A 12609-nucleotide genomic window follows, 5' to 3' on the forward strand; every position below is an offset into this window, starting at 1 on the left:
TCAAATCAATAAGTTTGGGTTGAATACTTTACCCTCGAAAGCTGTTGCGACCCCCTACACTTGTGGGTTATCACGCCCCTGGTGCGAACATCCCGGAATCCTACGTTACCGTCGTGATGGATCCAAGGCACGTGCTAGGAGAGGGCCCCAGCCGATCCCCCACGCCAGGCTGGGCGCTGGACATACACGAGGCCGAGCTCTCCTTCGAACCACCACCAAGCCTTGTCGACGTGCCCAACAGCGGTAGCCTCTGGGTACAGTTAACGCTGCAGGGGCATGCTTACACTGACCATGGATCGCAGGTAAGCCAAGACGCAGCGACTACCAGGACCCTCAGGACGGCGGACCCTCCTCGGGAGGGTGTAGGACGTTGGGAGCAGCGCGGGGGAAGCCCAGCGGTAGGGTCCTCCTTGTGCTGCACGGAGCAGGATCCAGCCTGGAGGTAGGTTCCCTGCCGGGGAAGGCACCGGCGAGCCCTTCCTCTCGGCAGGGGGCCTACGGTCGTCGAGGACGCCGTCAGCGTCCCCTTGGCCCCTTGGTCTTGTCCTTGTTTCTGGTCTCCCCAACGGTGGTCAGGGGTGGCGCATGGCGGGGTCCTCGTCGGGCGACATGAAGCACGGCTCCGGCCTGTGAAGGTCTCCGCTCGTGACACTCTCACGTAATAATGAGTGGGGTTGTACACGCCCCGGATTCTCCCAAGTGCCACCCTGGGGCCTCACGGGTGCTCCCACCCACGTCCTAGTGGAAGCACCATGCTCCACGCTGGCCGTCGACACTGTCCCCAATGACTATGCACGGGCAGTGAAAGCACTTAGCTCCGCGCTGGTGAGAAGACCAAAGACCGAAGACTGAAGACCAGTTAGGCGCCGGACGCGGCTGATACGTCCATTTTGCATCTTGCTTTTATATCGATATTTATTGCATTATGGGCTGTTATTTCACGTTATGTCACAATACTTATGGCTATTATATCTTATTTTACAAGGTTTACATGAAGATGAAGAATGCTAGCAGCTGGGATTCTGGGCTGGAAAAGGAACAAATATTAGAGACCTATTCTGCACAGCTCCAAAAGTCCTGAAACTCCACGAAAGTCATTTTGGAAATTAATAAAAAATATTGAGCGGAAGAAATACCTGAGTGGGGCCACCCACCACCCACGAGGATGGGGGCGCATCCTACCCCCCTGGGCGCGCCCCCCTGTCTCGTGGGCCACCTGGTAGCCCTCCCTTGCCCATCTTCTTCTATATGAAGTCTTTTACCCTGGAAAACATCATAAGCAAGATTACGGGACGAAACTCCGCCGCCACAAGGCGAAACCTTGGCGGAACCAATCTAGGGCTCTGGCGGAGCTATTCTGCCAGGGAAACTTCCCTCCGGGAGGGGGAAATCATCACCATCGACCCTCTCATTGGGAGAGGGTCAATCTCCATCAACATCTTCACCAGCACCATCTCCTCTCAAACCCTAGTTCATCTCTTGTATCCAATCTTTGTACCAAAACCTCAGATTGGTACTTGTGGGTTGCTAGTAGTGTTGATTACTCCTTGTAGTTGATGCTAGTTGGTTTTTTTGGTGGAAGATCATATGTTCAGATCCTTAATGCATATTAATACCCATCTGATTATGAACATGAATATGCTTTGTGAGTAGTTACGTTTGTTTCTGAGGACATGAGTGAAGTCTTGCTATTAGTAGTCATGTGAATTTGGTATTCGTTTGATATTTTGATGACATGTATGTTGTCTCTTCTCTAGTGGTGTTATGTGAGCGTCGTCTACATGACACTTCACCATTGTTTGGGACTAGAGGAAGACATTGGGAAGTAATAAGTAGATGATGGGTTGCTAGAGTGACAGAAGGTTAAACCCTAGTTTATAAGTTGCTTCGTAAGGAGCTGATTTGGATCCATATGTTTCATGCTATGGTTAGGTTTACCTTAATACTTCTTTTGTAGTTGCGGATGCTTGCAATAGGGGTTAATCATAAGTGGGATGCTTATCCAAGAAAGGGCAGTACCCAAGCACCGGTCCACCCACATATCAAATTATCAAAGTAACGAACGCGAATCATATGAACATGATGAAAACTAGCTTGACGATAATTCCCATGTGTCCTCGGGAGCGCTTTTCTCATTATAAAACTTGTCGAGGCTTCTCGTTTGCATGAGGTTGGGTTGGCGGTGGCCGCCTGCATGAGGTTTTGCCCAATCTGCCCCCCGCATTCTGCAGCCAATCCATCCTCGCCTCGTCCCACTCCCGCACCGGCCACCACCCAAACCCTAGACCCATTTCCCCTCGATCCCCACAGCCTCTCCCGCCTACTCCATCCCTCCTCCGTGCCTCGCCACGGCCTCCGCCCCAGAGCCTCGCCGCCACCTGCTATTCCTCATCGCCCATGCGAGCTCGGTGGCGGGATGAATGGACAGGGGAGGTGGGCGACGAGGGCTACTCCACCCACCAGATTCGCGCCGCCCCTGCCCAAATCCTCTCCGCGTGCGTTGCACCCAATCCCGTCCTCGCTCGTATCGTCCGACGGACAGGTCCCCATCCTCCTGCGGTTCCCCTCCCTTTCCTCCTTCTCCCTCACGACATGTCGCCTGTCTCCATCCCGCATCTTGCTGCCGCAACAGCCTCTCCAGGAGGCTCGCCCTCCGTGCTGCAAAGTAGCAGGCCCGGACCTGGAGGAGGAAGAGGAGATCAGGGGGCCCAGGCGGTGGCTCGGTACAGTTCCTTTTCGATATGCTCTTCATGGCGCCGATGGCTTCCACGGAGCAGAGGAAAGTATGCGTGCCTTCTGCTGGAAAGGGCTCGGTGGTAAGTTTGGCTCGTTCTCATATCTCAGCGAGTCATGTATTTTGTATGCATCTATCCTGCTGGGATTAGTTTGATATTTTTCCCATTGGACACTCTCCTATCTAAAATATTTGTCTTATCTATTTGATGTCGGTTCACATGCAGGTTGGGAGAGTAGCGCCATGAATGATGAATGTTGGCGATCTTTTTATTGTGACACAACGCTTTCGAGTTTCATGAGACATGGCCATTCTCAAAAGGTAGTTATTGGTGTTGCCATATTCATTCATGAATATTACCTTATACCAACTATTATTATTTAGCTTTCTTAAGATATGCCTCTTTCATACTCTGCGAAGAACAAATTATGCATGCATATCTTCATGAGTGATATGCCTCCTTTATATTAAGAAAACCATTTTTTGCAGGTTTAAACTCCACATGGTCAGTAGAATGGGTATCTAAAAGGACCAAGATCTAACTGAGTTAAAAGAAGTACGTTGCCACTGCCTCGGTGTTTATAACTGTGGTGGTTGTTCTGAATTGAAATGGTCTGTGGATGGTAAAAACCTCTCTCTATACTAGAATGATGTGTTGATTGATTCATGTATGATTTGTGTGATATAATCATATAAATAGTCTTGCATTACTTTTCTAGCTCAATGCTCTCTTCTGAATAGGGGTTTGCGGCTGCAGGTGAAGGATGGGCGGACAATGAGGAGATGGAAAATGAAGCAATGTTATGGGAGAAAATTGAGGGAGAACAGTTGGCCGCCATCCATGAATGGGAAGATAGCAGACCTGCGGTGTTTGCAGAATCAACAGGAAAAATGACCCTCCAAGCTCCAAGATGGACTAAAAGGTATCTTTGAATATTGCATCTTCTCAGGATTATTGAAGTAGATATGTCTTAATTAGAAGTAGGGGCGATTCAACTATTTTGGTCAGTTTCGAAGGATCCTATTCCTATATGACAAAAAATAATTACACAAAGTACACTGATTTTTTTTCAAAATGGAAAGTGAAAGCAATTACTTGTGTACAGGACAAGGTACACGCAAGCTGAACAAAGGGAGGAGTGGGGCAGTGTGGTGTTTGAGGTTAAGGTAACTGATAGTGGCACTGAATTTTAGTGTGTGTGGACCTTTTGCCATGTTGGTATGCTCTGTCATATAATGAAGGTATAAAATTTGCTAGCATGCTATGACAGTTTCACATTGATGATGGTTAGGCTAGCCTGCTCCATGTGGATTTTACAGTGAAAAATTGAAGGAATATGGTAAACCATTTTATTTATTTTTCTAGAAGTGCAAGATCCTAGGTTTTCATTCGATGTTACTGATAATTGTCAATAAATAATTATATGCAAGATTGTTTGTTGATGACCAGTAAATTTGTCAAAGTGGGATTTTAGAATCTAAAAATACTTTTACTATTGATTTTGTTTAATATCTAAAAATGCAGACCAGTTCTTTAGTGAATTTTAAAATTTCCCTTCTTTATAGACAAGGTTTAGTTTTGTTTGGTTGTTAATCTGGTGTATACAGAGATTTGTTACCAGCCTATGGGAAAAAACATCACTATCTATTTATTCTCTCATGTGAGCACAAATGAATGAGCTTCAATGTCTCCAGGAAATTTTATGTAGACATTAATCCATCGTTTTCATGTCATGTTATACTTTTCTAGGCTTTTTTTGTTAGATAATATATGATTGGGATATATGTTTTTGAGTCGTCTGTTGGATACCAATAAAAATCTGGCGAAGGTATTTCTTTGGTTTGAGAGTGTTGACCTATTCTGCTGAGGACAAATCCAAACAGATGGTTCTCTGGTTAGATTATAATTAATAGGATGGAAGTTTAGGTTTTCTGAAGATGTTTTTCTTGGAGAGGCGGGGGTCTGCTTTGGTTTCTTGCTCTTGGGCTCTTCTCTAAAATACTTGACCGAATGCCACTGATAGTTAATTAATACCTTAATAGCTTGGATGGTTCTGTATTTGTTTTCTTTAGATTTATAACTCTTCAAGAATTATAATGGAGTATTTTCTAGGTTATCTTGATCTAGAGCTTTTATCGCCTCTTCGGTGATCTACTGGAGAAAAACATTGACCTGAAGCATCCCGTCGAATATCTATTCCTACCAATACATATACCTGCTATTTGCTGTCATGTGTAATGCATACTATATGGTATGGTATCCACTTATTCAGGATTCCTCTGAAGTAAGGAATTTGTATTACCAGAAGTATTATCTAAGTGATATATTTCGGGATTGGTATACTTCTGCTCTTGGTAGGAGATCTTTGACCAGGACACTATTCTACAAAAGGTAATAACTGAGAATTCATGGGCAATGTAAAATTTGCAGCATGATATTTTGAGGCAGTAGCTACTCAATCGTTAAAATGATTAACTGAATGGATCTCTTACACACCAGCAGCAAATGCTTGAGAAAGATCTAAAACTCGGAGAGAAGAGAGAGGGAAAAGAGAACGGGGAGGCGAGGAGCACCTGCATCACATCCTGTGGCTGCAGCGGGTCGGCCTCCGTCATCGGCTTCTTCCTGCTAGGACAGGGCAGGACAGGGTGTGGTGACAATGAGTGGTAGACAAGAAGGGCGATGCCGTAGTTGATGAGGACGGCGATGGAGATAGCGAGCAACATGAGGAGGAAGTGGAGGTCGGTGGGGAAGGCCTCCCTCCCGCGAGATCACCACCACCAAACCCGCCGAGGTCAGAGAAATAGGGAAAATCAAAATCTGAAGGTAACTAAAATGCTCCCAATATGTTTCAGTTCATATTATCAGTGAATCTACTTTCTTCTGTGTAATGGTAGGGTACATTTTTACATTTTCTCTACTGCTCTCAGTTAGGTTCTATTTCAACTACTAAAACTTGTTGTATGGAATAGTCGCAAATATTAGGTATATCATTGTTGTTTTGCTGAATGATGAACAACAAGGTAGTCCAGTAGAATTGTAACTTGTGAGGCCCGGAAATAGTCCCTTCAAAGTATGATGCTGGTTTATAGAACTAAATTTGTGTTCTACCTGTATGTATTTTTTTCTTTAGTTTGTAGGTTTCTTGGAAGATTTACTGTGGGCTGTGTTACTCGCCAAAAAAGTTAACCCCAAGTCAGACCCTTTCATGGCTTCGCTTATTAAATGATGTTTTTCTCAATTTGTTGATGAGAAATTCATGAAATTTGGTATAGTTTTACGTATGATGTTACCTATGGTTCATTACCTTTGTAATGAAGCACGTCTCAAAACATTTTCCAAAGTTGAGCAAAGGATGGTAACACCTTTAGCTATTCTATATTCTTTGATAATAACGTTGACGACGCCGTCATCAAAAGCCGCTTGGCAGGGGCTCACCCCGAAAACACCTCTTTTTTGCATCTGCTGAGCAGAACCAATTACCAAATCCTACTGCAAAGCTCTATGCTCTGCTTTGGCCTTGCTCTCACTTATGGGTAGGAAGGACAATAAGAAGGAATTCATGTTGGCTAACTAATCTATCTAATAAACTACAGCCTAACCACGATTATTTTTTGTTTGCGGTACTTCCCAACTCACTTTACGAACAACCACCTCCTAGAGCACATACGTTCAGGCCACTATGATCTACCAATCAGATCTGGAAATGGAGATGCCCATGTAATCGCTCGCCTTCTCAAAGGAGTGGACAAGAGAGCTACCATTACAGTAAGCTAGAGTGGGCTCTTCCACTCTATAAATATGAAGGGAACATATCAGCTTTCGCCTTCTAACCTGTAGCAAAGAGCCTCTATTTGACTGTCTACTCCCTGTAAGGACATAATCATGGAGCTTCACCACCGTCTACTTATATTTAGCATACGTACCAAACTTGTATGTTTATAATGCTTTTGCTCCATCTGTGACATGCTTAGAATTGGCTTATATTTTCATCTAGATTCTCTTACTTCTGTTGACATAATGGAACGTCCTCTTGACCTGATATATAAGTGTTGATGCATATGGACTTATCTTTTCTCTCTTGGTAAATTTTATTTGCTGATCAGGATTTCCTACCCCTTCCGAGTGAACCCTACAGGGAGCAACGCATCTCCATTTTGCTTCCATAGGATAAGGCATGGGAAGAGGCGAACCTTCATTGATTCCTAAATAAATATTTAATCTATAATATTTTCTTATATATGTGCTCGGTTACAATTACAACATGGGGCTTAAAGTATCTATTACTATGGATATTTGTTATATTTGTGCATTTTAGTTACAACTAAGTGCCACACCAATGAATGTGAATGCATGTTCAGGTAATAAGTATCATGATTACCAATTTCGGTTTGTCCCCATAGTCTGTGTGTTCCATATCCTTTCAGTACCTTCTGCTATTTTCCTGCATTTTTCTTCCCTTCTGCTGTAGATTAAGTGACTAGAAGCAAACAAATGGTTATGCCAGACTATTCAGATTATCAAGTACAATATACTGCGGAATATCAGCTTCTTAAATTTATGTTGCAGCCTAGCATATACCAGGATAAAAATTTACTTTTGTGTATCATGTAGATTATGTTCCTCTAAATCACGTATACCATTCTTAGGTATTAGTAGTGCAGTACTACATGAAGGCAATATGTTAGCATATTAGGTACTACTATTGTTTGCTCTCTAATGTGTGAGCGCTTATGGTTTTGCTACAGTACAGACTCGGCATCTATTCGTCTTGGTACAAACTAATGTTCTAATAAGGTGTGATAAATTTAATAATAAGATGATATTGCTGAGATTAAGTGACCAGAAATGCGGTTTGTATGACCGAAATTATCCTGAACATATGATTGTTTATTATTTATTATGCTCTGTTTTTAGGAAACTATCTGAACTCTTCCCAAGACCATTTGTTCGCTATTATTTTTCTTTAGAAGTTTCTCCATGATGTCACTTTCCACCTACTGGGTCGTGCAGGGTTGCGTCATGAACGGCATCTGGGCGATCGCCCACGAGTGCGGCCACCACGCCTTCTTCGACTACTTGCTGCTTGACAACATGGTCAGAAGCTCATTATCGTCTTGTCTAGCATTGTTGTTATTCTGAACCTGGTCTGGCCTCAAAACAAACTGAAATAGGGGAGTTGTTGGTCAAACAAATAATTTTCCATGTTTGGACACTCAGTTTTCTGCACTTTAGTCATTTGTATGGTTTGTGTTCATGAATAATCAGTGGCTGGCATCATTTTATATTTGCACCGTTTGAGTGCTGATTACAGTAGGTCTACATTTTTTAGTCAAAGTGTTTTTATGTTACTTTGTTCTTTCAGTTTTCTGTCAGTAGTTTGTTCAATTTGTATGCTTGGGATTTGTTTCATTGACGGACCTTAAAGCTGATGCAATAATGCTTGCCAACCAAAAGGTGGTCCTCCTATTAATTGTTTCGATTCTGTTTTTTTATTTATGCAAAAAGGAATGCTATTGCTTATGTTTTCTAACGAACTGTACCTTGAATTCTTGGTTTTGCAATTCACTGAAGAATCGTCCATCACAAACTCTGTTCATTGAGAACTTTACCTGGATATGCTAAAGCTTGCGCACTGAGATTTTATGTTGAGTTAGCGCTGGAGTTGTGCAACTCCCATGTAGTTTTCTAATGTGTCAACAAACTGAAAATTGTTGATCCTTCTCACTGCAGATTGTGTCATGAGCTCGGAGACATTAAGTCATTGTTAGTTAGCTGTTCCAATTCTTGTGTACAGGAAGCTACTCCCTCCGTTCGGAATTACTTGTCACAAAAATGGATGTATCTACAACTAAAATACATCTAGATACATTCATTTCTTGGACGAGTAATTCCGAACGGAGGGGGAGTACATGGTGGCTCATGAGATAGATGCACTAGCTCAATCATCAGATCTTGGTGATGGAATGATGCTTGGCTAGGCTTTAGTAATGTACTAATTATATATCTGTGGATTACGTCAGAGATTAGAGGAGTTGCATGTGAATATGTGTTGGAATAAGAGAATAGGGAACAGACCCAATACAGTGCTGTAACGACCAAAACAAACAAAAATGAAGATTATAGTGATGGATCTTCACATCCAGATAGGCAAGGGAACTTTTTTCTTTTGAAATGCAATGTACCTCTTACATTACATAGACCATGCCAGTTAGTTTCTGGCAGCCGATGAGAATGGATACAACCATTTGTTCCTTGTCTGGCATGTGTATTTTTGCTTTGTCCTATACTTCTGATAAGGCAAGACAGATCAAACCAATACAGTAATCCTCTGGTACTTCATTATACTATGAAAAAACACCGATTTTCCATGTTAGGGTAGTACTATGTCAAACTGATGCTTTGTACTACATGTTCTGGTGTATACCCTGACAATATTAGGCATTTGCATTGTCCTTTGATTTGTTTGTTCATATGGCATTTGTTTCTTTTCAGTTATAGCCACTTTTATTTCCGATTTGAACCCATCCATTTGTCTTGTTTTCATTTGTTTCTTACAAGTTCTGTCTGAAAAGATGTTGTCTTTCAGTTGTATATTCATTCTCTTGATGTTATTTGTTTCTTATGCAAGGATTCTCTCAAAAATTATTTTTGTAGGCAAGACGAAACTGAAAAGGTCATTTGGGACAAGTGGAAGGAGGAAAGCCGCCGTAAGATCGATAGTAACTTTCCTCCCCTCTATAAAGAACATTGGAACTATCAAATTGGAACTATCGGATTCAAACTCCTAGATGTCTATGGCAGGATGTAGGACTTTCTCCAGGCAGAGATATCCCCTCTGATCTTTTCATGAATACTTTCACACTTTTTTCTATAAAGTGCTGCTGATTTTAATAAAATCCCTTTGTTCAAAAAACAATATAATTTCTAGCTCCTAGAAGAGCTTGTTCATTCATACCTTTCCTTACATTTTAACTATGATAGTGACCTCTTTTATTTTTCTATGTAACAGTCATATGCATAAATGGTTGAAAATGGTGTCTGAATGGCGCATTTTTTGCTCATTTTTTACCATGCACCTAAATAATTTCTAAAACTTAAAATATATTAAAGAAATGCAATTGGTTTCAAAACAGTCTGTGTTTAAATTTTTACCTTGGGCCACTTGGTCCTATGTTATTCGAATAAGATAATATAATATGCATGCTCAAGTATATATTTTCATCGACAACATGTCTTTAGCGGGTCTCTGCGCCATTTGGCGTAACTGGTTACTTAGTGTTTACTTTGAAATTCCTTCGGGTATGGTAGAGAAACTGCTAGCTAATCCCTTTGCGGGAGATGGAACATTGTATCCCGATTTACACCTAATCTATGTGGATGAAGTTTGTGGGTTATTTAAGCTTGCAGGTATGTCCGATAATGTTATCAAGAAGAAGGTCTTTCCTTTATCTTTGAAGGGAGATGCGTTGACATGGTATAGGCTATGTCATGATATGGGATCCTGGGACTAAACGGTTGAAATTGGAATTTCATTAGAAGTTTTATCCTATGCATCTTGTTCATCGTGATCGTAATTATATATATAATTTTTGGCCTCGCGAAGGAGAACACATCGCTCAAGCTTGGGGGAGGCTTAAGTCAATGTTATATTCATGCCCCAATCATGAGCTCTTGAGAGAAATGATTATTCAAAATTGTTATGCTCGGCTTTCTCTCAATAATTGCTTCATGTGTCGGTGTACTAGAATAGGGGTACCCTAATACCCCGAACTTGTGCACGGGTAGTTGCAGCATCCCGCGGCAAGGCTTGCCGGGTGACCGCCAAGGTCCTCCATGGTTCCTTTGGAGCCATTCAAGAACAAAGTATTTAAGACAAGGCCCCGGCAAGAGGAGCTTGCCGGGAAGACCACCCAAGGCATATCAGGCCCGGTGAGCGACAAGCTTTCGGACCCGACAAGGCAACGGCCGCGGCAAGTCGCGCTTGCCGCGGCAGGCGGCCACTCTGTGCCCACGCTCCAGCGCATCCACCAACGTGTCGCTCTGGGGGCCTTTTCAGGTGCGCGTGGCGGGAGGCTGGGCAGCCAGCGGTGCGCGGTGGCATGCGAAGCTGACAAGACTGCCATCGTGGCGAGCGGTGGCGTCCCTGACGGTACCTTTTTGCACTGTTTGGGCGATACAGACGGGCATTTAATGCTCTTGTCCCCTGCCGTCAGGGTTAGGTAGGGTGCACTGTACAAGTAACTGTACCAACCACCTCACTTTTTACATTTTTACCCTTCTCTGCGTTGCCACCTGTCGGTGACCCCTTGAGCATATAAAAGGAGGCCCATGCGCAACGTAGAGGGGGTTGGACTCATTCGGAAGCCAGATAAACACTTAGCTCACTCTGGAGCAAGAACATAATAGAATCAGACAAGCAGCAGTAGGAGTATTATCTCTCCGGAGAGCTCCGAAGCTGGGTAAACTGCTCATGTGCTTCGCCTCGATCTGCTCTTCGTGCGACCTCCGCCCCCCGCCAAACCGAAAGGGGCTCGGTCCGCCGGCCCCATAGGTGTTCGTGGATCAGTTTCCCCAACATCTTGGCGCGCCAGGTAGGGGGCGTCGAGGCTGTGTGAACCTGATCCGGCGTTCACACGAGCTAGATCTTCATTTTTTTCATCAACATGCCACCGAAGAAGAAGGCTTCGGAGGCAGCTGTTCCGTCCACGTTGATCCCACCGCCACCGGAGCAAGCGGGTGGTGGGGTAGACGCCGGCGGAAGGGCGGACGTCGACGAGGAAGCTCACGACGCTGCCAGGTCCAAGGGCAAGGCGGCGCAGACCTCTACGTCCGCGCTTGTTCCGCGCCCATCTCAGGAGGCGCAGAACCGACAGCGTCATGGTACTCGTAGTACCATACGTTTGTTGGGCCAAGATCAAGCTGGTGGATCCCGGGGCGCTCAAGACCAGCATGCACGCCAACGTACTAGCACGAGCGAGACACGGTCGCTCGGACGGGATAATGCTCCTTCTAACATAGTTAGAAGTCCAAGCACATCCCGCTCCTCGCGCCGTTCGCCACTGCCACCCAGCACTCCGGCAGAAGCTTTGGCGCGAGCTCAACTGCTCCTGGGTTACCCTCCGACGTCGGACAAGATCGACGAATGGAGGGCCACCATTCAGAGTCTCATCGGCTACGCCAACGGCGACACTCCGCGGCAGCCGAGCGCGTCACTGCCGCGGCAGGGTTGCCAGGCGCGAGCCGGTGGCGACGAAACTGGTGGAGGTGCAACCATCGTGCACTCTCCGCCCCGAAGGCCAAGATCGCCGACTCGTCGGATCCACCTCGACAGCGACTTCACTGCGTCATCGGATGTGACGCCCGAATAATTAAGCTACAGTGATTCCCCGCTAATGATGCCACGTCACCACGGTTACTGTGATAAACTCTCGATAGTTCAGAACCGAAACAAATTCAAAATTTAAATAAAAGAAAACAATAAAAGTTTTCAAAAATTAAAACAAAAATGTTTGGTGGTTGCCAAATATTACAAAGATAATTATGGTGTAAGGTTCACAATTTTATAAAATGCCTAAGTGTTTATAAATAAATAAAAACAGAAAAGAAAATAAATAAAAAGAAAACAGAAAACAATACAAAAAAAAGGAAGAGAAACCCCCCTGGACCCTGGCCCAACTGGGCCGACCCCAGGCCCAGTCGGCCACCCCCATAACCCCCACGCCCCGAAATCCTAACCCCCAGATCCCCCACTACCCACTCCCCCGATTCCCCACATTCTCCCTCGTCTCTCCCTCTCGCCCGATCCAATCGGGATCGAGCGTCCATCGCCGCCGCCTGGAGCACCCCGCCCCCTTGACGACGCCCGCCGCCG

At 44.5% G+C, this 12609-nt stretch overlaps 1 long non-coding RNA gene across 7 annotated transcripts; it reads left to right on the forward strand.

Moving 5' to 3' along the window:
- Positions 1-2188: 2188 nt before the first annotated feature.
- LOC119296084 lies at positions 2189-9799 on the forward strand. 7 transcript variants are annotated; one of them, XR_005144794.1, is made up of 8 exons: positions 2189-2816; positions 2961-3055; positions 3224-3357; positions 3492-3657; positions 3841-5126; positions 5238-5561; positions 6842-7832; positions 9393-9799. It is a non-coding gene; the product is annotated as an uncharacterized LOC119296084 (long non-coding RNA). The 7 variants fall into 7 exon arrangements; XR_005144796.1 differs by having other exon boundaries at positions 7749-7832; XR_005144798.1 differs by having other exon boundaries at positions 3841-4986; positions 5094-5126; positions 5238-7832.
- The last annotated feature ends 2810 nt before the right edge of the window (positions 9800-12609 follow it).

The sequence above is a fragment of the Triticum dicoccoides genome, chromosome 4B (assembly GCF_002162155.2).
Source record: "Triticum dicoccoides isolate Atlit2015 ecotype Zavitan chromosome 4B, WEW_v2.0, whole genome shotgun sequence".
NCBI lineage: Eukaryota > Viridiplantae > Streptophyta > Magnoliopsida > Poales > Poaceae > Triticum > Triticum dicoccoides.